The sequence below is a fragment of the Solanum pennellii genome, chromosome 5, assembly GCF_001406875.1.
Source record: "Solanum pennellii chromosome 5, SPENNV200".
Taxonomy (NCBI): domain Eukaryota; kingdom Viridiplantae; phylum Streptophyta; class Magnoliopsida; order Solanales; family Solanaceae; genus Solanum; species Solanum pennellii.
Window position 1 is genome coordinate 26,526,894 of NC_028641.1, and position 21,505 is coordinate 26,548,398.

General features: G+C 39.8%; 1 long non-coding RNA gene across 1 annotated transcript in view; it reads left to right on the forward strand.

The window, feature by feature from the left end:
- LOC107018737 overlaps positions 1-21,505 on the forward strand; it is a 34,123-nt gene that overhangs the window by 11,600 nt on the left and 1,018 nt on the right. The window lies entirely within an intron of this gene.

Here is a 21,505-nt window from a genome sequence, read left to right on the forward strand (position 1 = left end):
TTACTGCATTAGCCACCCTCAACTTATGCTTTTGGCATAAGCTGGGGTACACATGTCCAAGGAGGGACCAGGACCAACACATTATTCCCAGAAAAGATCAGTTGGGGTGAAAAAGAAAGGTCTAATTTAAGCTCAAATCATTTGGATCAAAGAAGGATTAATTTAATTTGGTTTTCTTTTATTTAGGCTAAAATGGGCTATATTGAACAAGGGCCTATGATCCTTTCCTAATTGTCTATTACAACTTACTTTTTTCAGGACTAACCCGGCAAGTTCTAGCTCAGTACAAATAGTGGACTATTCAAATCTTTTTCACACTCACTTCACATCTCATTACTCTACCAGATTATCAGACACCTAGTTCGAATTTTAGACTTAGGGTCATGCAGTGGTGTACCTCTTTGTCATGCTTAGAGCCACACATTTATCAATTACTATGCCTAGTCATGCATAATTTTCATTTTATCAGGATATCATTTTAGCCATCATGCTTCAGAATTAAACTATGTACACAAGATATAGACATGCCAGTTCAATAGAAAAAATAATCAGTCTCTTGGGGAAAAAGAACACAGGCAAGAAAACCCCAAAAGAGGATAGTGAATTGGGCTACTCAGACTTCACCCTAGCACTCACTTTCCATTTACCCCACCCCCAACAAAAAGACATGCAATTGTCCCTAATGCATAAAAAAAATTGAAAATACAAGAGTGGTAGGTGAAGCAAACCTGGGGCACAAAGCGTCGACGATCAGCAAGCTGGTGGGTCCGGTTAATCTGGACACCCTCAGTAGTGTCCACAGCATCAACAACACTATCAGCAGTGCCTCCCGCTATCTCCACATTTCTGGAGCTAGATGCCCCAGCAGCAAACTCTACTGCCCTCATCTGACGCGCCTCCTCATCAGCAAGCGAGGCTCTCCTCGCAGCCTCCATCTCACGGCGCTCTTTCTTTCGTTCTCAAAACTCATCCTCCTCTTGACCCCTACGCCTCTTGGCATGCTCTCGAGGGGGAGGTGGTGGAATCTCAGAAGTGGCGAATAAGGCCGCCATCATTGTGTCTTCAGCAGGCTCTGCAGAAGGGGCCTCAGACTTAAGCACCCTAGCCTCTAAGATCATATCGATGTCTGCGCGAGGACTGTCGATCGCAGCCTGAAGGGTCGACACATCCACCTGAGGGGCTGGCCGAGCTAGCAACCGCAACTCAAAAGTGTCCAAGAACTGATGAACCTTAGCGATCTTCCGCTCTGTGTGCTGGACCATTCTTCGCTCCAAGCGCTCTTCTGCCTCAGCAATAGACCTCTGCATCCAAGGCTGGATATGATGCCGAAGTGTAGCCATCTGTGCCTCTAATTTCTGGACCCTAGCAAGCGGGACTAGAGTAGGGAAAGGGGTTGAGCGAGAGGAGATCGGAGCAGTGCTACTACCCGGGATAGAATCGACCGGGGTAGTGTCAGTGGAAGCCGCCTGCGTAGCCGTGCGGGCCTGTGCTACCGTATCATCCAGATTTTCACCAAGTGGAGGCAACTCTGGACGGGGTTCTCTGCGTGGAGCCAACTCATTGGCCTCATCCCTGATGAGGCCGATATCAACAGTGCCCAGCGGGGTCTTTAGCTGATCAACGTGCCATATAGGCACACCTGCGAACCTGCATAGAGAAAATATCATGCACGCGAAAGGGTAAGTAGTTGTGACCTTAAAAGCCCTCTCCTGCATGACCTCCTGTAGAAGCCAAGCAAAGTCCACCTCAAACCCGGCTATCATCTCCTTCATCAGTACTGCACGATCCCATGTGACTATATTATCAGCGGCTGTGGGGGAAAGGCAGTGGCGGACAATAAACCATAAAAACTTCGCTGTGAAGATCAGGTTAGCCTTCTTGATGTCTCCCTTCGGCTCGGTTACCCAGTCAGCACCCTCTCCATCAATAGACAAGTGCAGGGCCATCCACCTCTTGGTGGTCTCTCTCAGAGATGGCTCATGCAGGAATTGGCCATCTTTGACAATTTGCCACCGGTAGTCAAACTCGGCGGTGAGAGGGATCCGGTTGGCATCAACATCCTCGCCGTATAGATACCGGCGGATGGCAGGCAGGGAGATATCAACCCTAATGCCACGTACTCGGACATGCTCCAGTGGGGCCTGTTTGGCGGGGGCAGCCCGCCTATCAATCTGTGATCATAGAGTAGCCACGTAAGAGGCGTAGAACTCTCTGACCAACTCTTCACTATAACGTTCTAACGAACGCGCTGTCCACTCAAGTTAATGTCTGGTGAAGAGATTGTGGATCTCTGGCATAGTCGGGAGACTTCCCGTAAGGACCCGCCGCTCCAATGTAAGTGTCCGTGTTATGACTCCTTTGTCATTCAGAAAATTTGCATCGGAATAGACTTGATACTGCCCGTCAACACACCACCGTTTGGGCTAGTCGGCAACCGGGGTGAGAGCACGAGTCGGTGAACCGGGTGTGGATTCCGAACTGTCAACCTTATCAGACGAGGCAGATTATGCAGCGGTGGCGGGTGCAGGGACCTCAGCAGAGCCGGAGGCTTCCTCCGACCACGAAACTCCTAAGGATCCAGACGCTCCTTCTTCATTAGTAGCTGACCCAGAAGGTGTGCCGATCAGTGTGCGCTCCTCATCAGACTGGGAGGCAGTGACTACGCTGGACGCCACCTTTTTGGGTTTGGCTCTGGCAGCACGTGCAGATCGGGATGGGGTGGAAGTGCCTGGGGGCACGTACTCGGGGTCACGCTCATCATCAGAGCCAATGACCAGGCGGGCAGACAGACTTCGATCACTCGCGTGAGTAGACTCGATCTTGTTTTGGTGCCATAATAAATAGTACCTATAAAGAATTATTATTAGTACTAGAAGGAGCAAACAAGACAAGCAAAATGACATAAAATAAATAAAAGAGTTAAGATGTAATGACATTTCTATAGTAACAGTGAAACACGACGGACCAGGTGACGGCTCGTCGTGAATACGACAGACCGTCATGGGGTCCGTTATGTCTTACTTAAACTATGTTTATGTGGAGAACCCTGAAGGAAAGTCTCTGACAAGTATGACGGTATATGCAGGACGGACCGTTGTGATTATGACGGTCCATCATCGATGTCCGTCGTGGGACACTTAGAAAAAAAATGGGGAACCTTAGGAGAGGGGTCTCTGACCGTCATAACTGTTATGCAGGACGGACCGTCGAGGGTACGGTCCGTCGTAGATGTCCGTTGGAGGACACTTAGAAAAAGTGAGAGACCCTTAGGAACAGGGTCTCTGACAACCAGAACGGTTGTGCAGGACGGACCGTCGTTCCCACGACGGTCCGTCGCATGTGTCTGTTGGTGGACACTTAGAGAAAATTGGACAGTGGGGTGTTAGGGATGTTGGAACGGACCCAATGACGGTCCGTCGTGGGTATGACGGTTCGTCATCGGGTCTCGTTCTGTCATTCAGTGACAGAACTAGGGATGCCTCATTCATCCCCTATGACCCAAATGGAATTGTTAGTGTTTTAACCTACATTTGTCTAACCCAACTACCTAGTAAACTAGCAATGCTAAAGCACCTATTTCTAGAGTTTTAACACGGCAATTTTGAGGATTCTCAACCTAGGTCAGACAGAATTTTATTAAAGAATGAACCCATCAAGAAGAACTAGGCTAATACTAATTGATAAACAAAAATGCAATGTAAATGGGTAGATATCAGAGACACATACCTAAGAATTTGAGAAAAACAAGCGAGGAAGGTACTTGGTGATCAAGTAAAGAATCACAGCAGCAGACTCCGACTAGTAGATAGTGAATTTTAGGAATTGGGGAATTTGGGAAAATGATCGGTTGTTAAAGAGGAAGGTATGAAATTGGAAGTTGAAAAGGGAGGGATATGAGAGGAAGAGGGAAGGAAATGAGTGAAATGAAGAGGGTGGGGTTTTTAAATGTTAAGAACTTTTTAAAAAGCCCCAGTAGGGTCGGGTGGGGTACGCTTCATTAATGACGCGACGAGTCCCTGACGACGGTCCGTCGCAACTGCGACGGTCCGTCATTGGTTTCGTCGCGTGTGCCCTAGTTTTGAAAATAACTGAAAGACATACCTGGCACGACGGATTCATGATATGGTCCGTCAAATGCATGACAGTCCGTCGATGTATCCGTCAGTGACTACTGCAGAGTTATTTTCTGCAGAATTTCCTGGTATGCCTGCAAATTTAAAACCATTAGTAGAACATGCTACCATTACTAGAAAGAAAAACTATAAGTATTGGGTTGCCTCCTAAGTATTGGGTTGCCTCCCAACCAGCGCCTGATTTAACGTCGCGGCACGACTGAGGACACTTGATTACTCAGCCTTCATCAAGATGGTATGCCTCTATCACTTCATTCACCGATGCAGTATGCCAAAAATAGAGTTTAATTCATTCTCCATTCACCTTAAACCACACTCCCTCCTTTGTTTCTAACTCAACTGCTCCATGAGGGAATACTTGGGTAATCAAGTAAGGGCCAGTCCATTTGGACTTGAGCTTGCCCGGAAGCCAACGCAACCTAGAGCTGTCTAAAAGCACCAAATCCCCAACCATAAACTCTCGTTTTTCACTTTTTAGGTCTTTATCCTTCTTCATCTTTTCTTTGTAGGATACAGCAGATACTGATTGGATCTAACCACTCTGCCTCATGGACCTAAAAATGTTGAAGGTCGCTTCTTCATTGTTCAACCGAAATTTCATCTGCCCCTTTTCCATATCAACTAAGGCTCTACCCGTTGCAAGGAATGGCCTCCCAAGAATAATAGGCACTTCAAAATCGACTTCACAATCAAGATGCCGGAAATATGAAAGACTCCACTTTTACAGGCACATCGTGGAGTATCCCTATAGGCCTTTTCACTGTTCGATCAGCCATCAGTAGTCGCATTGCAGTGGGCTTTGGGTCACCCAAACCCAACTTCTTGTAAATCGAGAGGGGCATGAGATTTATGCTTGCCCCCAGATCACATAATGTTTTTGCAAAATGTCATGACCCGACTGTACAAGGAATAATGAACGCACCCGGATCTTTTTTCTTTTTTACGAGAGATCTTGTAGCAATAGCACTACAATGCTGCATTCTATCATCATACTCGAAAGTGACCGATCTTTTCTTTGTAACCAGATCTTTCATAAACATGGCATAACCGGGCATTTGTTCTAGAGCTTCTACCAAAGGGACATTGATAGAAAGCTGCTTCAACATTGTTATAAAACGCCGATATTTACCATCCTCGGTCTTCTTCACTAATCTCTGAGGAAAGGGGGGTGATGTTCTAGGCATGGGAATTACCCTTATAGGGACTTCTGCATCTTTTTCAGTGCTATCTTCTGCTTCACCACTACCCTCTACCACCTTATCATTATCCTTTCTCACCTTTTCCTCATTACATGGCATAGGCGGGTCAATGGTTTGCTTACCACCTCGAGTAGTGATTGCCATACAGTGTGCATCATTTTTCGGATTTTGGACAGTGTTGCTAGGAATAGTGCCCGATTGCCGTATGTTCACAGTCACAGATAATTGGGCCATTTGCAACTCAATCTGCTTAATCGATATTGCATGTGTATCGACTTTCTGCCCAATATCCGCTAAATCACTCCTTAACTCTTTAATGTGCTAATCATTAGCATCGAACCTCCTCATCATTTTGTGCAACATATCCTCAACTCGCGCCATACTATCTCCAACATCCCTAGGAGTAACTTCACAATTTTGAGGAGGGACATAGGGCCCATTCCTATGATTTCTGTTACCGTAGTTACCCCTGTTGAAGTTGTTGTCGCGGTTGTAGTTTTCATCTCGGATATAATGACCCTCACAGTTATAGTTACCATAGATCCGACCTTGGTTCTCTTGACCTTGGCGCCAATTATCCTGATTTGAGCCTTGGGCACTGGTTGGAAACCCCCCGTCTGCTCATTTACTGTATAGGAATCCTCCGCATAATAACATTCATCATTTGGTGGTGGTTTAGACAAGTAGTTAATTGCATTTATCTTTTTTGCACCCCCAGTGACATGTTTTAATACCAACCCAAGCTCAGTTCTCATCTGAGCCATCTCATCGCGAATCTCATTTGTGGCCGGGTTGTGAGTGGATTGCACTGCGAAGGTATTTCTTCCTGTATCTGACTTCCTAGTACTCCAAGCTTTATTGTTCTGGGAGATTTTCTCTAACTTTTCAGCAATCTCAGCATAATGACACTCCCCATAAGAACCACCCGCTATAGTATCCAACACCGCTTTATTATTATCATCCTGTCCCGATAGAAGTATTCCTTCAGTGACTCATCATCTATGCGGTGATTTGGGACGCTTCTAAAAAACGAGGTGAATCTATCCCACGAACTACTAACTAACTCTCCTGGTAGTGCCACAAAGTTGTTTACTCTGTCTTTGTGGTTTAATTTCTTGGAGACCGGGTAGTGGTGTGCTAAGAAAACGTCCCTTAGTTGGTTCCAAGTGAAAATTGAGTTGTAAGGGAACTCAGTGAACCAAATAGCAGCCTCTCCCGTCAGTGAGAGAGGAAACACTTTTAGCCCTATTACATCCAAGTGCAAGTCAGGCCTCCCTACACAGCTTTTACACACTGCCCTTACCTTCGCTATATGGGCATGTGGATCCTCAGAAGGCAGCCCTGAAAACAAACCTCTGGCAGTTAGCATTTGCATCAGGCTACTAGTTACCACAAAGGTGTGGTCTGGTGGTAGAAGGGGCAAGACAAGTGGCCCATCGGAGTCTGCTATATTGTCATAGTCTCTGTAGTATTCTTGGGGACGTGAGCGGGATTTTGTCCCCTCTGTTGTTTTTCACCTGGATCATGGGGTAACAACTGACCATCAACATCAAGCGGAGCTGGGATGTTCTGGTTTGGATCATCATCATTAATTCACAAGTTTCGATTCATGTTGCATAGTGTACGCTCTAATTCGTGATCGTAGGAAAACAAGGGTTCTCTTCTTCTCCGTGTATTTGGCATACAAGGAAGATGGTTCTGCAAGAATATAAAACAATAAACAAAGTAAAATTAAGAAAATATCGACTAAACTATAGTAATAAGTTTAAGTTAATCTAAAAGCTACTTTCCCCGGCAGCGGCGCCAAAATTTGATACGCTCAAACTTACTTCTTAAATAAGAAGTAAAGCGGTCGTATCAAGTAAAGAACCCAACTAATGAGTTTGGGATCGTTCCCACGAGTAAAATAGTTCAGACTTAATTTCAATCTATTATTACTACTATTTAGCCAATTATTTCCTTGGAAAGCAAAGACAATAAAAAGGGTTTCTTTTTCTTCTAAATGAATGAAAATAACTAGCTAAATTAAAGGAGACATTAACCGCTTCAAATTATGGAGTTTAATCAATTAATAAAAGTAACTAGGCTTTACGTGTTCCCCACAGGTTCATAACTTGATAATTCTAACTATAACAATTCTTTCCTAGTATCTTGTATGCAAAATGATAAGTTATGTATTTCTAAATCCTTGGTCCGGCATCTAGAAAATTTCACTCCGCACCTTGGTTCGGCTACGTGTGTTGCTATACTAACCTTTACCTCATATTAAGCATCGCATTCGATATTTGACTAAGTTATTACCTCGTACCAATCAATACTAGCCTATTAGATAGTATACACTAAATCTATTTTGATAACTCTTTTCATATTGTCTACCTCCTTGGTCCGACAAGTAGCATTAAGGCGAGTTCTAACGTTGGTCATCCGTTAAAAAGACTTCTAAGCGAAAGAATTATCAATACATGCAAGACACTATTCCAGAACTGTTATTTTAGTTAGGTTTTACCTCATTATTCACCTATGGTTCCCACAACCCTAGTTATGTAGTTTAGTTGCCCATAGTCATAATCACAATATTCAAATATGTAATATAAAAATTCATGCACTTACTTCAATGAGAAAAAATAAAATCAAAAAGTTCACTTGATTAATCAACAAAAGTCACCAACAATCAATTACTGAAATTAATTGAAGACTAAAGATTCTACAAAAGTGTAACAATAGTCACCAAGTCTAATCCACAAAAGAAGCTCAAACAACCAAGAGTCTAACTATATGAAAATCTAACTACCAAAGAGTCTAACCCCAAAAACGAGGTTTTTCAAACTATTTATAAAAAAATAAAAACCTAATTAAATAAGGACTCTATTTGCTGGAAATCTATCAAAACGCGGTTGGTCGACGGATCGTCGTGGTCACGACGGGCCGTCATGGATTTCGTCGTCTCATACTTGTGCAATTTCTTCTACTGCTCTCTTTATTACCCTCGATGGCAGGTATGACGGATCGTCACAGGCACAACGGTTCGTCGAGGGTCTCCGTTCCAAAACACTTGAACTCTTGGAATTCGGGTACTGGACTACTTCTCTGATCTTCCTGACGAACAAGCAGGACGAACCGTCATGGCTACGACGGTCCGTCACGCACTCCGCCCCACACTTGGTCAGAATTCCCCATCTTCCTTTAGCAGCTGCACTACAATGCCACCTATGGATCGTCACGAGCACGACAAACCATCACAAGCTCCATAGATGGTACTTTTCTGTATTTCTTGCTCAAAAACCTCCGCATTCATCTTTTAGACAGATTTCCTGCAAATAAAGAGAAACTTACATAAAAATTAGTACAAAAAAGATTTTTGGACACACTAAACTTAAGGAAAAAGTATTAAAAATACCGTGAAACCACGGTATATCATATATGGAAGAAGATCTATACCAAAGTCTATCTCTCTCAAGAGGGACAACGGGAAGATCATCTGGAAAGACTTTTAGGAACTCTTTTACTACTAGATTTGGTTGAATATGAGATATCTCAACACTAAAGTCATTAACTTGGACTAAGTGATAGACACAGCCCTTTGAAACTAACTTTCCCGCCTTAAGGTACGAAATAATACGACCCTTAGGCACTGCTGAACTGCTTGTCCACTCAAAGACTGGATCATTTGGAAACTAAAGCTTAACTACTCGAGTTGTACAATCAACTGAGGCATTACATGCATCAAGACAGTCCATACCAATAACGACATCAAAGTCTACCATGTCTAACTCAACTAAATCATCCATGGTAATCTTGTGATTGACGAAAATGGTAAAATCACGATAGACTCTTTATGCTAGAATGGATTTACCAGCAGGTGTGGAAAAACTGAATGATTCACTAAGTTGCTCAAGTATAATATCAAAGTTCATGGAAACATATGGAGTTATAAAATATAAACTTGCTCATGGGTCTAGCAATGCATAAACAGTAAAGTCAAAGACTTGAACCATACCAGTGACAACATCTTAGGAATTCTCATGCTCTTGGTGATTGTTGAAAGTATACAAGCGATTTGTTCCCCGCCAGTGCTGTAAATAGCTCCTTTAGGTGCAACCCTGTCTAGTGGAGCAACTGACTAAGATTGGGCTCTATTGCCCCTATTACCACAACCTTGCTTATTCTTTGGACACTTTCTCATTAAATGCCCGATCTCACCGCACTTGAAACAACTAGTAAAGCCCTCATGAAAAACACCGGAGTGGTTTCCACCACACTTGGCGCAGGCAAGAGGCTTACTACCCCCTTTCGCCACACTACCCTGTGAATATGCAGGTTTAGCTCTGGAATTCTGACCATAGTACTCATCCTTGTTCTTAGGTGCATGTGCACTAGCAGATGATGGGGTATAACCCTTCTTTTATCGTTGGAAGGATGATCGGTTAGCATTACTCTTCTGATGCCTGGACTCATTCCATGTCTTAGCTCTCTTGCTTCTATAATCTTCTATGTACCTCAAATTTTCCTATTCAACCTACTGTACATAAACCATCAACCTGGATATGTCCATGTCACCTATTAGCATCACAGGCCTACCCTCCTTGCTTGATGAACGACCCAAGCTAGTGATAAATAAGCTCATTCTGCTCCTCATGTCTTTAACTATTTCAGGAGCATAGCGGGACGGTTGGGTGAACTTCAACCCATACTCATGCACACTCAAAGAGTCCTATTTCAATTTAAGAAACTCCCGTAACTTAGCCTCTTTCAATTCACGGGGAAAGAAACGCCCCAAGAAAGTTTCTGCAAAACAGGCCCAACTCAGATGTGGTGCATCCTCATCTCTACCCTCCTTCCACTGATTGAACCAAGTCCTAGCCACATTTTTCAATTGATATGCAGCTATCTCGACTCTTTCAACATTAATGACATGCATCTTGCCAAAAACCTTTTTCAGTTCCTCAACAAAACTCTCAGGATCAACAGTAGTGATCGAACCCATGAAACTTGAAGGATTCATTCTTAAGAATTCATGAACCCTTGAAGTGCAGCCTCTTCTTGTCAATTTTCCCTTTCCTATCCAACTTGATTAGTTACTACTTGGCTTAATATCTTGATAGCCTCACGGAACTCATCGTTGGTAACTTTCCCTTGAGGTTGCACTTTAGGTCGATTGGGCGACCCTGGTTCCTTTACATTCCTCCTTACTGGACGACCTCTTGCTGCTCTTCGTAGAGGCATGGTTATCTGAAAACACGCGCAAACACGAATTAGAGAGACACTTTTAGAGAGAAAAACTCTAATGCACAAAGGGAATATGAAAAAACTGAAGTATTTCCTAAATATTGCAACCTTCTAATTATAGATGTAGCGCGCTTCACACCGATAACTAGGACTCTACAAATACGAATTCATAGACTCCCTAGGACTCTTGAATTTTGTGCTCTTACACCACGTTTGTCATGCCCCGAGCCTACACCCTAGGCATGGTTGTCACTCAAAGACCATTGCTGGCCTTAAGCGGACCCTTGTTCTGGCTTGCTTAACTCAGCGGAAGACAATAATCAATAACTATAATGATCAAGCTTAACTAAACTCATTAAGCATACTAACTGAGAATGTTCTAAAGGTGTAAAACATTCATCTGGCTAAAAGTGGCAACTCGAGTCTTAACAAATAGAAAGAAATAGAAAGACAAAAGGACGAACATATAACTGTCTATTTATAAAGTCTTCTAAAACTGAGATGGATATTGGGACAGAACCCACAACATCCTAATAAGTAAAATACTGTAAAAACAATAAAACGAGTCCTCTAGAATGCTAGGAGGCTCACCAACTGATTCAGGAGTGCTTAACTGGATCAATGGTGCACCGGATGACGATCCTCGTTACATGTGTTTACATCATGATACGATGCAGAGCAACTGGCATCAGTAAATTGAATGTACGAGTATGCAAATTGGAATGCTAAAACAACTTAATCTTGAAAAGAGTAAGAAGGAACACTTACCTTGGCTCTGCTCAACTTATGAATAATGTAACTCAATAATACGGACTCAATTTCAATATAAAGTAATTTAAAAGCAAGTGCAATATGAAGGAAGGTTGTTTAAAAACATGCTGTAAATTCTGAAAGTATACAAGGATACAAATAACTCCGAGATGTATGTAAAAATACAAATAAACTGATGTAAATATATATAAATACATTTAACTTCTGTGGGCGTTTCTCTAACCGATAACTATTACTTAAGAGCTATAGTGATGATACAACGATCTACTTCACGCTGACAACACATCTTATACCTGGCCAAAGGTATAAGACCTGAACTGCCTAATGGATTCACTAGTCTACTATGAAAAGGGTTCATCTAAAATGTATGACCCTTTTCTACCCATGGTGGCTACATGGTTTATGGAGGATGTGACTTGTCTGAACTTTCCCCCATATCAGTGCTCAAGACTACTCCCAAAATATACAGGATCTTATGTTATAAAAGCATACTTATTCTGTGATTTGAGATTAGTGCTCAAAACTTAGCTCATGGGCTATCTTGGAAATCTCAGTTTCCCTACTTGCTTCATTTAGAAAGTTATTACTCTTTTTTGAAAGCTAGCTCGAAAGTTGTTTGGAAATCTCAGTTTCCCTTCTTTTTAAATGTGAAAACATTTAGTACTCATTTGGGAATACTTAGTCCCCATATACTGCTTTAAAGAAATATTTCACTTTACTCTGAACTGAAACTTAAGTCATAAAACGACATTAAAACATTTTTGAAAGACTTGTGAAACTTGAAATGAACTTCTTCTTATTATATTTACTCCTTACTCAAACTGATCTTTTAAGTCTTAAATCAAGTTTAAAGTATTTGTAAAAGATTTCTTGAAAGGACTCTAGGAACTCTATATACTTGTCTCTAACTTTCCTTGAATTTGAAGTTATCGATTCAAGGTTGTAAATTCGTGTTTCTGGATGATTTCTATATGATTAGAATTCATTTAAAGTAGTTAGAATCATTAGGAAGTGTTAAAACACTTTAGAAAGGCTTGGTCGGACTGAATTACGAAGACTGGGCAAAAAACGCCGATTTAGGCGTGTTCAAGGTGCGCCGCGCCATCCCCACTAACTGAGGCACCAAAATGGTGCACTGCAGGCGCGCTGCCCCAGGCCCTTTGACGCAGATGGGGCGCGCCGGGCCTAGCGTTGCCCAGGTGACGCCTGACGAATTTCTCAACTAATTTTTCAATGCTAAGCCCCCTAAACCTCCATAGTTCTTTTCCCAAACCATTAGGATCATTAGTAACTCGAAAACAACCCAAAATTACGAATCAATTCAAATTAGGCATTCAACACCTCAATGAACAGGATTTAACCAATGCTCTTCAACAACTTCACCATTCTTTTTCAACCAAGCTTAGTGTGTGGGTGAACTCACCAACACTAAAAGATCTAACATAGGGATCACCCCCGATGAAATCCACTCGCAAATCTTGATGTTCTTGACGAATTCTTGACTTTTCTCCTTTCCTTCTTCTTTTCTCTGTTCTCCAAGCCCTAAGCGTAGTTTTGATTTTCCAAAACCGAATTAAGACTTTTTTTGTAACGACCGGAAGCACCCCTAGACGTAACACGGCGTACTCGTCCTCTCGGAGGTCTTATACATGCACTTAGACATCTTTCATTGCATAGACATAAAATAGTAGAAAATTTGTAACTCTTCATACCATAACACAAGACTAAAATTCATCTCATTTAAAACCTTTCTAAAATACAATGGAAGTATTAAGTCTCGATATAGCCATCTTACAACACAACTAGAACACAATAGGGACCAACCCTTATAATACAAAAGCAACTACTATCTAATACTTGAACTTAAAGAAAACTCTTGACATAAAAGTCCTTGAATCTGTAAGGACACACCCAAACATGGGAATAGTAATACAAGCTCTTCATTCTAGGAAATGTCCATAAGCCGCCGCCACCTACACTTTGTGTAAAAAGATGAAGAAGAATGGTGTTAGTACAAGAATGCACTAAGTATTATAACCATGCAAAAACATGCTTTAAAGGGGACATTTGGTTGGAAAATACAATATATAACTTCATGAACATTGATACAATAGGCACAATATAAACCACATAAATCGTCATAGACATGGAAGCCATTTATCAGAATTGAGATAATATTCAATACACACCACACATTACCTTCCTTTTTATCTTAACTCTTTTCCTTAATCAACTCTTAAGTAATACTTAGTTCAATGTATCACCTTAAGGTCACCAAAGATGATCTTTCATATAGGATTCATCAATACAACCACATATATTCATAAAGTCATAAGCACATCATAGGAATAATTTTCACATAATAACCATCACCTAAGACAACCACAAGTCACACTAGTTTAATGTGCAAGTACCATCCTATAATACTACTCACACCAACTGATCCTAGAAGCCACACTAGACTAGGCACATCATTTTCAACAAGTCACAACATGTTCAATTATCATTAGACATAAGACCAACATACTTCATTAATGTTCACATAAGAAATCATTCATTCATTACCTCTTAGTCATAACCACTTAGTTCATACCATAGGCAAACCACCCTCACAACCCTTTCACAAGCTTACTTGTAAATGTACACATGGAGTCTCATTCCTCCAAATATACTAAGCAAACCCATTATGAAGTCATAAATGTAATTCACATGCATAATCATACTTCATATCTTAACATAATCAAAGTCAACCTTAACATGCACTCATACTAATCATACATAAACATAAGTCTATCTTTCATAAGAGGCTCTAATCATATCCTCTCTTAAATCCCACTTGTGGAATGCACGGGTAGGTTCCATAGTCCTACCTATACTAAGTAAACTTCTCAAGGAGTTATGACTAGAGTTTATATTCTTATCTTAGTTCATTTCTTAACTTTCGGGAGACATAGTAATAACCGACATAGACCATGTGAGTTACATGGAATCCGTTGTTCTGCTCCCACACCAAAAAAGAGGGTATTACTTGCCAAGGTAGGACCTTCATACATATCAGCTATCAAGTGGATCCACTAAGCTAAGACCTACGGCTATACGTAGTTATGGAACAAGAAGATTGCTACTAGAAGCCTTGACTTGCTAGACGTGGAGGTTTCTATCTCATGAGACAAAATCTATGTTGGGAACCCGGACTTACTAAACGTGAATGTTCTATAGTGGGAAGGCGGACTTGCCAGACGCAAAGCCCCTACTATTATTTTTCATGTTCAATCGGTGCTAAGCTCAAACTCCCTTTTTAAACATCTTAAGCCTTATTTAACATTAGTTCATAAAGTAGGCTTTAGGGACTTAATTATCTCATACATCATATAGCTAAAAGGTTGCTAAGATGAGAATGACCTTTCATCATAGAACCTACATTATGTGAGAATGTCCTTTCACATAATCATATCATATCCATAACATAGTCTAGTTTAGAGTACAATTGAGGAAATCTTTCAAGAGGCTCACTTTCACTAGATTATCATAAACCTTATTAATTCATACATTCATGTGTATGTATACATATGTGAGAAAGTCGTTCACATAAATACTTTTGGACAACACATGTTCATTCTTCACTAGTCATATAATTTTCATACATAAGAAGATATAAAGGTGCAAATGAGAATTATCCTTTCAATCAGTACCCTATATATATATATCATACTTATAGCTATGCACGGGGTGTGTGTACATATAGGTCCTCATAATGACATAATAGCAACAACATTGATATTGAAAAAAAACCAACTTTGGAAGGATCACAACACCTTTTCAATACCCTCAAGTCATGAACAACTCACACATAGAGTATTAAGGATTATAGACCACACACCCACATTTCATCATACGAGACAAAAGCACATTCAACATTTGAATAGATAATCCTAAAATGCATAAGATCACATATTCATATAGGGATCATATAGGTAGGGGTCATTCCACAATAGTACTTAACATAATCAATCATGTAGACCACACTTTATCCTTAATATTCTCATACACATTATACTTCACAATATTAATACACCGTAATCGTGATAGTAACATTGAGAACTACATACATAACATTCATGGCACACCTTCATACTCATGTCAATCATAATAACACTTCACTTTACATCTATTCCCCTCATGGCAATGATCACAACATGTATAGATAGACAAGAAGTAAACAACACCATCATAAGTGGACCAAACAATCCTACATCAATTCAAATACTATAGACTAGAAGTTAGGTCACTTACCAATTATCCAAGTGATGATCAACATAGACCAATCCTCCACAATTATAATCATTAGATATAGATAACAATCGAATCTAACAATATAATTCAATTCGAGTACAATTCATTAATATAAAATCATATTCACAAAGACCCACATCGTAGGCCCATTTCGAGAATTAGGAGGATCATGGGCTCTTTAATAAATTACATAATAAATCATAATAAAAACACTAATTTATCATTTATTCATCATTAGAATGACTTAGAAAATTGTTTGACAAGGAACCCATGCTTAGATTGAAAATTTGGAAATTTGATCATAGAAACTCTTTGGAAAATCATTGATAGAACTCCTTGAATGAAAGGTTATCTAAGGATCAAGTTTTATCATACCTTATTGATTGAAGACCCATAAAAATTGGAGAATAAATCGTTAGGATACCCATCTTCTAGCTTGAGCTTGAGCTTGACCTCCAATGGAGTTTTGAGAGAATATATTTGGAGGGAAGGGTTTAGTTTTGAAGAATGAATTCCAATTTGGGGTTTCTATGTTTTAACCCACTTGAAATACCCTAAAATAAGTAGAATAACCATATATAATAAATCCCCCAAAGTAAACAGAACACCCCTACACTTTTTTGGACTTTAGAAATGTCCAACTTGACTTTTAAGCAACGAGACCAAAACTAGGACATAACTGCGCGTTGCGGAGGCACCTCCCATATTTGTTTTTTGAAAGCATTTTAAGGTAGAATGGTTCGTGTTGAGCCCGCAATGGGAGGAAATTTTTTGCATTAAAGTGCTAGGCGTGCGACACACCCTAGCCTCCAAATATGGGCTGCCTGCACGCTGCCTTGGCAGCCTCTTTGCCAACGCTTTGCATCCTTTTCAATGAACCGTAGGGTGGTACTTGGGGGAGTCGTACCCAAAATTTTTGACCCTAAACATGATCATTAAGACAATAGGGTCGAGTCCAAACGACACACCAAAACAAGGAAAACATAGTAGAACACACGAGCACACAAGAGACTAGTTTCCGGACGTCTTGGTCGTCCTTTGACGTTTGACTTCAAACCTGTTCAAATAGACTATTGCAAGTTATTCCTCACCTTATTTACAAATTATTAACTCTTAAAACTCATGTGAGTCTCTAGTTTATCCTAGTTTGTTTTGATGGTGTTTCATGTTTTTACCCCAAATAAACCCGTAAAAACGAAATAGGATGGTGAAAAGACTAGTTTGCATTTCTTTAAATTCGGATTTGGACTTACCTCACTTCAACATCCCAACTTCTGATAGGCATATCTTACTCATATGTTATTGAAAATGCGCAAACGCGGCGGCGTTGGAAAGATCTCTCCAAGGGCTATCCAACCATATCAAAAACTACCTCTAACTCATCCGGATCTAGAAGTTATGGCCATTTGAAAATAACCAAAATTCACTTTCTTAACTTAGACAGTTTTTCAGATTTTTCTTTTTCTTTCCAAAGATGAATATTTTTTAGTTTCTTAGCTTATTCTTAGACTTTTCAAATTGTGAGATGCTACAAAATCACACTAAGCAAAATAAGGGTAGGAAGCACCTAAAAAGCCCCAACCTAGAACCTAACATACATTCAAAATAACTCAGCATATACACTTAAATAGTACTTTACAAAGAGTTAGTACCTTGGTCTTAAATTTCTCAAGAAAGAAAGAGATGTGGGTATCTTTTATTCATGTCCTCATCAGCCTCCAATTAGCTTCCTCAACAAATTGATTCTCCACAAGATCTTCAGTGATGCAACCTCTTTGGTTCTCAACTTGCGAACTTTACGATCAAGAATCTAAATTGGCATCTCCAAATAAGATGAATTGTCTTGATACCAATATTCTTGGCAGGCACAATAAGTGAGGGATCACTCGTACACTTCTTTAGCATAGAAATATGGAATACTGGATGGACTGTTTCTAACTCTGATGGTAGCTCCGACTCATAATCTACATTGCCAACTCTCTTGGATATTCAATAAGAACTAATATATCGGGAACTGAGTTTTCCTTTCTTACCAAATCTCATAACACCCTTCATGGGTGAAACCTTCAAGTAGACTCAATAATCAACCTCAAATTCGAAATCTATCCTTCCAACATTGGTATAGGATTTTTTATGACTCTTGTTGTTTTCAGCCTTTCTCGAATAATCTTCACTTTCTCAAATCGCTTGATGAACCAAGTCTGGCCTTATCAACTCAGCCTCACTAACCTCAAACCAACCAATAGACGATTGACATCTTCTCCCATAAAGAGCCTCATAAGGATCCATTTGGATACTTGAGGGATATCTATTATTGTAATCGAACTCTTTAAGAGGCAAGTGGCCATCCCTATTACCTTTGAAGTCTATGACACATGCCCTCAACATATCTAGGGTTTGGGTTGTGCGCTCTACTTGACAAGTCTGAGAATGACAAACAGTACTCATATTTACCTTCGAATCCAAACCTTTTTGGAAAAGACTTCAAAAATTGAGCAGTGAATTGTGCACCACTATCTAAAATGATAAACACATGAACTCCATGAAGATGTAATATTCTTGAATGTACAATCTATAATAATCTTGTATTGAATTGGTAGTCTTTACCGGCAAAATATAGGCTGATTTAGTTATCTGATCTACAATTTCCCAAATTGAGTTTAGTAAAATCTGAAGAATTTAACATCAGATGAGGATTCATTTAGTTCCATCAGTTTCGAAAGAGATATTTTTGTCTCGTAGGATGGTTGGTTTTGGTTTTGAGGTTGTTTTGAGTTTGTGCAGTTAGGCCTTTCAGCTTTGAAGTTTTGGCCAATGTTTGACTTCGGTCAACATTTTTTATAAACACACTCGAATGAAAATTTCATTAGCGTGATTAGATCTAAAGGACCAAATTAGGTCTACAATGACCTTTGGTTTGGATCCAATGTGTTTGGGATGAGTGTGTGGCCAAATTTAGGTAATGTTCTTAAATTATTACTCCTCTTAAAGCCCTTTTTTCGGCAAATATTTTGTACCTAAAATCTCAGCAAATCTGCCCAACACATTTTAACTCATACAACATTACATTCAAAATACAACAACTCAACACCAGCATAACAGCCACATACAACAATACAGCGATGATACACACGCATACGCTATACGCACGACCCCGTACTCTTATTCCTCACCTAGCGAACACGACCCAAACCCAGCAAACCCAACTCGCATAGCCTTGTCTCTCTTGTCTCTACCTTATCCTCTCAGTACAAGAACCTTATCGGATCGTCCAAATGTTTTCATCATGTACCTCAACAAAATCAAAGGGCATCTATTCTCAATCTGTTGAGAATCGTTCAAGATTGGTCCAATTTACAAGTCACTTAGCCTTATTGTCACGACCCAAAATACACCCTAGACGTTGCATGACGTATCAGACCCCGAGAAGTCCTACACAAGACACTTGACATATATATGATACAACATAATGAAACAGTTTGCCATAAAAGTGTAAGTCTACACATGGTCTTGACAAGATAATCTGATACATCAAAAGAAGTGGCTGGGACGTAACATGTACACCACGTAGAATGTATGAAAACTAAAACATAAGAAATCAAAGTAAAGGTGACATAGTCCTCGGAACATGAGGATTCACCAAGTCTTCAGCCATTAAGAATTCGATCACTAGCCACGAGCGGGGGGAGGAGAAGCGTCAGACTCTACATAATGAGACAATGTAGGATCAATTATGCATTAGTTCATGAAGTGTACTAAGTATGAAGTATATGCATAAGAACGTAAAACATTACAATAAGAGGACATAAAGGAAAACATGATACGCATAACCAAGATAAAACATGTATAACCTTCAAAGAATAATCATAACTCATGAACTTGGTCAATCCATCTTAAAACCATAACGAAAGCTTCATAAAACTTTCAAGTGATTTTAGTTCATTTTGTGGGATATTAACTTTAACCGACATTAGACCATGCAAGCATAACATGAAATTTGATGTAACTCCCACACCGACAAGGAAGAGTCTACTTGCCATGTATAACTCCATATCATTTATTTATATGTTATTTGTGGATCTACTAGCAAGATCATTTAAGATAGTCATACAGGTGCACATAGTTTGAAGCTAGAGGTTGCTACTAGAGACTACTTTATTTGCTTTCACCTCAAAATTGTCTCGGTGCTAAGTTAAATCCCAATGAAATAGACAAAGTCAATTATCAAAACGTAAAATCATACATGGAGAAGCACAATTAAGTTACTAGTTCAAGATTAAGTCATCATAGAGTAGCTCTTTATCTCATGAATAATGCATGTGCGAGAAAACCTTCACCAATCATGATCTCTTAATAGGAGATAATCTTTCAGAATTTCATTGATACTTATCATGAATCAACCTTTAGATCATAAAATATTTTTTATAAATCATGCATAACTTTTCATAAATTATCATTCATAAGTTCATAATTTTCTTCATAAAATCATATCTTCATAAATTCATGATAAAAAATAATGAATGATGCATGGGTTTGTATAGAATCAATTGAAAAACATGTAATTAAATCAACACATGCATAGGAAGATTAAAATTGAACAATAAACTCAAAACCAAACAAGACCCATGGAGATCGCATGACCCCTAATGAAAATTAGGTGAAACTGAATTGGGAAGATAAGATCTTTTCGAACCCAATAGATGAACGGAATCCATTGACGAATTCACACATACCTTGAAGTTTAAAGCCCAAAAGCAATGGAAGGAAAAAGAGACTTGAAGTATGAACCCTAGTTTCTTCCTTGAAGCTTGAGAGAATTTGGAGGAGATGAACTTGAATGAGATTTGAGAATTTGAGAGAATGAGATACTTACAGGTCTTTAATTTAAGGTAAAAAAACACATAGGAATAGACCCTAATACCCTTAAGAATTATAACTGTTGGATTGTTTCTACTGTTTGTCCGTACTAGTCAATTGTAGAACCAACTTTAGAAACCATTAATTTATCTTTTCCATGAAACCAATTTACGACTCATCGTTCATCCTATTGTCCATAGACCCTATCCGTCGAACCCGAGTTCAAGTCCAAAATTTTAATAAGTGTGGAACCTTTCAATGAGACCCCTCTACGATCCGTAGCCAACCACAACCCCGTCAAATCCTTCCGTAGATCTGCGGTACAAAATCAAATCTCTGAATCCATTCTATGAAGGTCATCTACGACTCGTCAAAATTCTTACGGTCAAGTCATAGGTCAAACTTCAAAAATTTAAAATTCCAAAAACTCAACTTGTGTCGTGCGAATCCTTCCCTGTGGCCCATAGGACTTCCTACGATCCGTAGGTCAGTCCTGTGGACCACTGCCTTAGTGGAAAATTGTACTTTTCCTTTTGATAACTTTACTTTTCAATTTCTGAGATGTTACTCTTTATCTCCAAAAAAGTTTGAATTCCTAATTCGAACTCCCCAAATCTTTTAAGTTCACTCACCTGTTATTCCCCCTAAACCGACCTAATTTTCCCCTATAAATGCTCTTGCTTGGTCACTGTTGAGGAGGGGAATTTTCGTACTCCCTTCGTCCCATTTTATGTGGCATCATTTGACCCAACACGGAGTTTAAGAAATAAATGAAACTTTGAATTGTTTATCAAATTGTCCTTCAAAAGTGGACTCACTTTTCTCTATCCTCATAAATGTATTAAAGTACTATTTAAAATTAAGTGGGACCAACAAGAGTAAAAGAAGAATTGTACCTTTAAATACTTACCATATAAGGAAATGTGACATATTTTTTGGGACTGACAAAAAAGAAAATGGTGCCACATAAAATGGGACGGAGGGAGTATTATTTAGCTAATATAGTACAACACCCCCCCCCCCCCC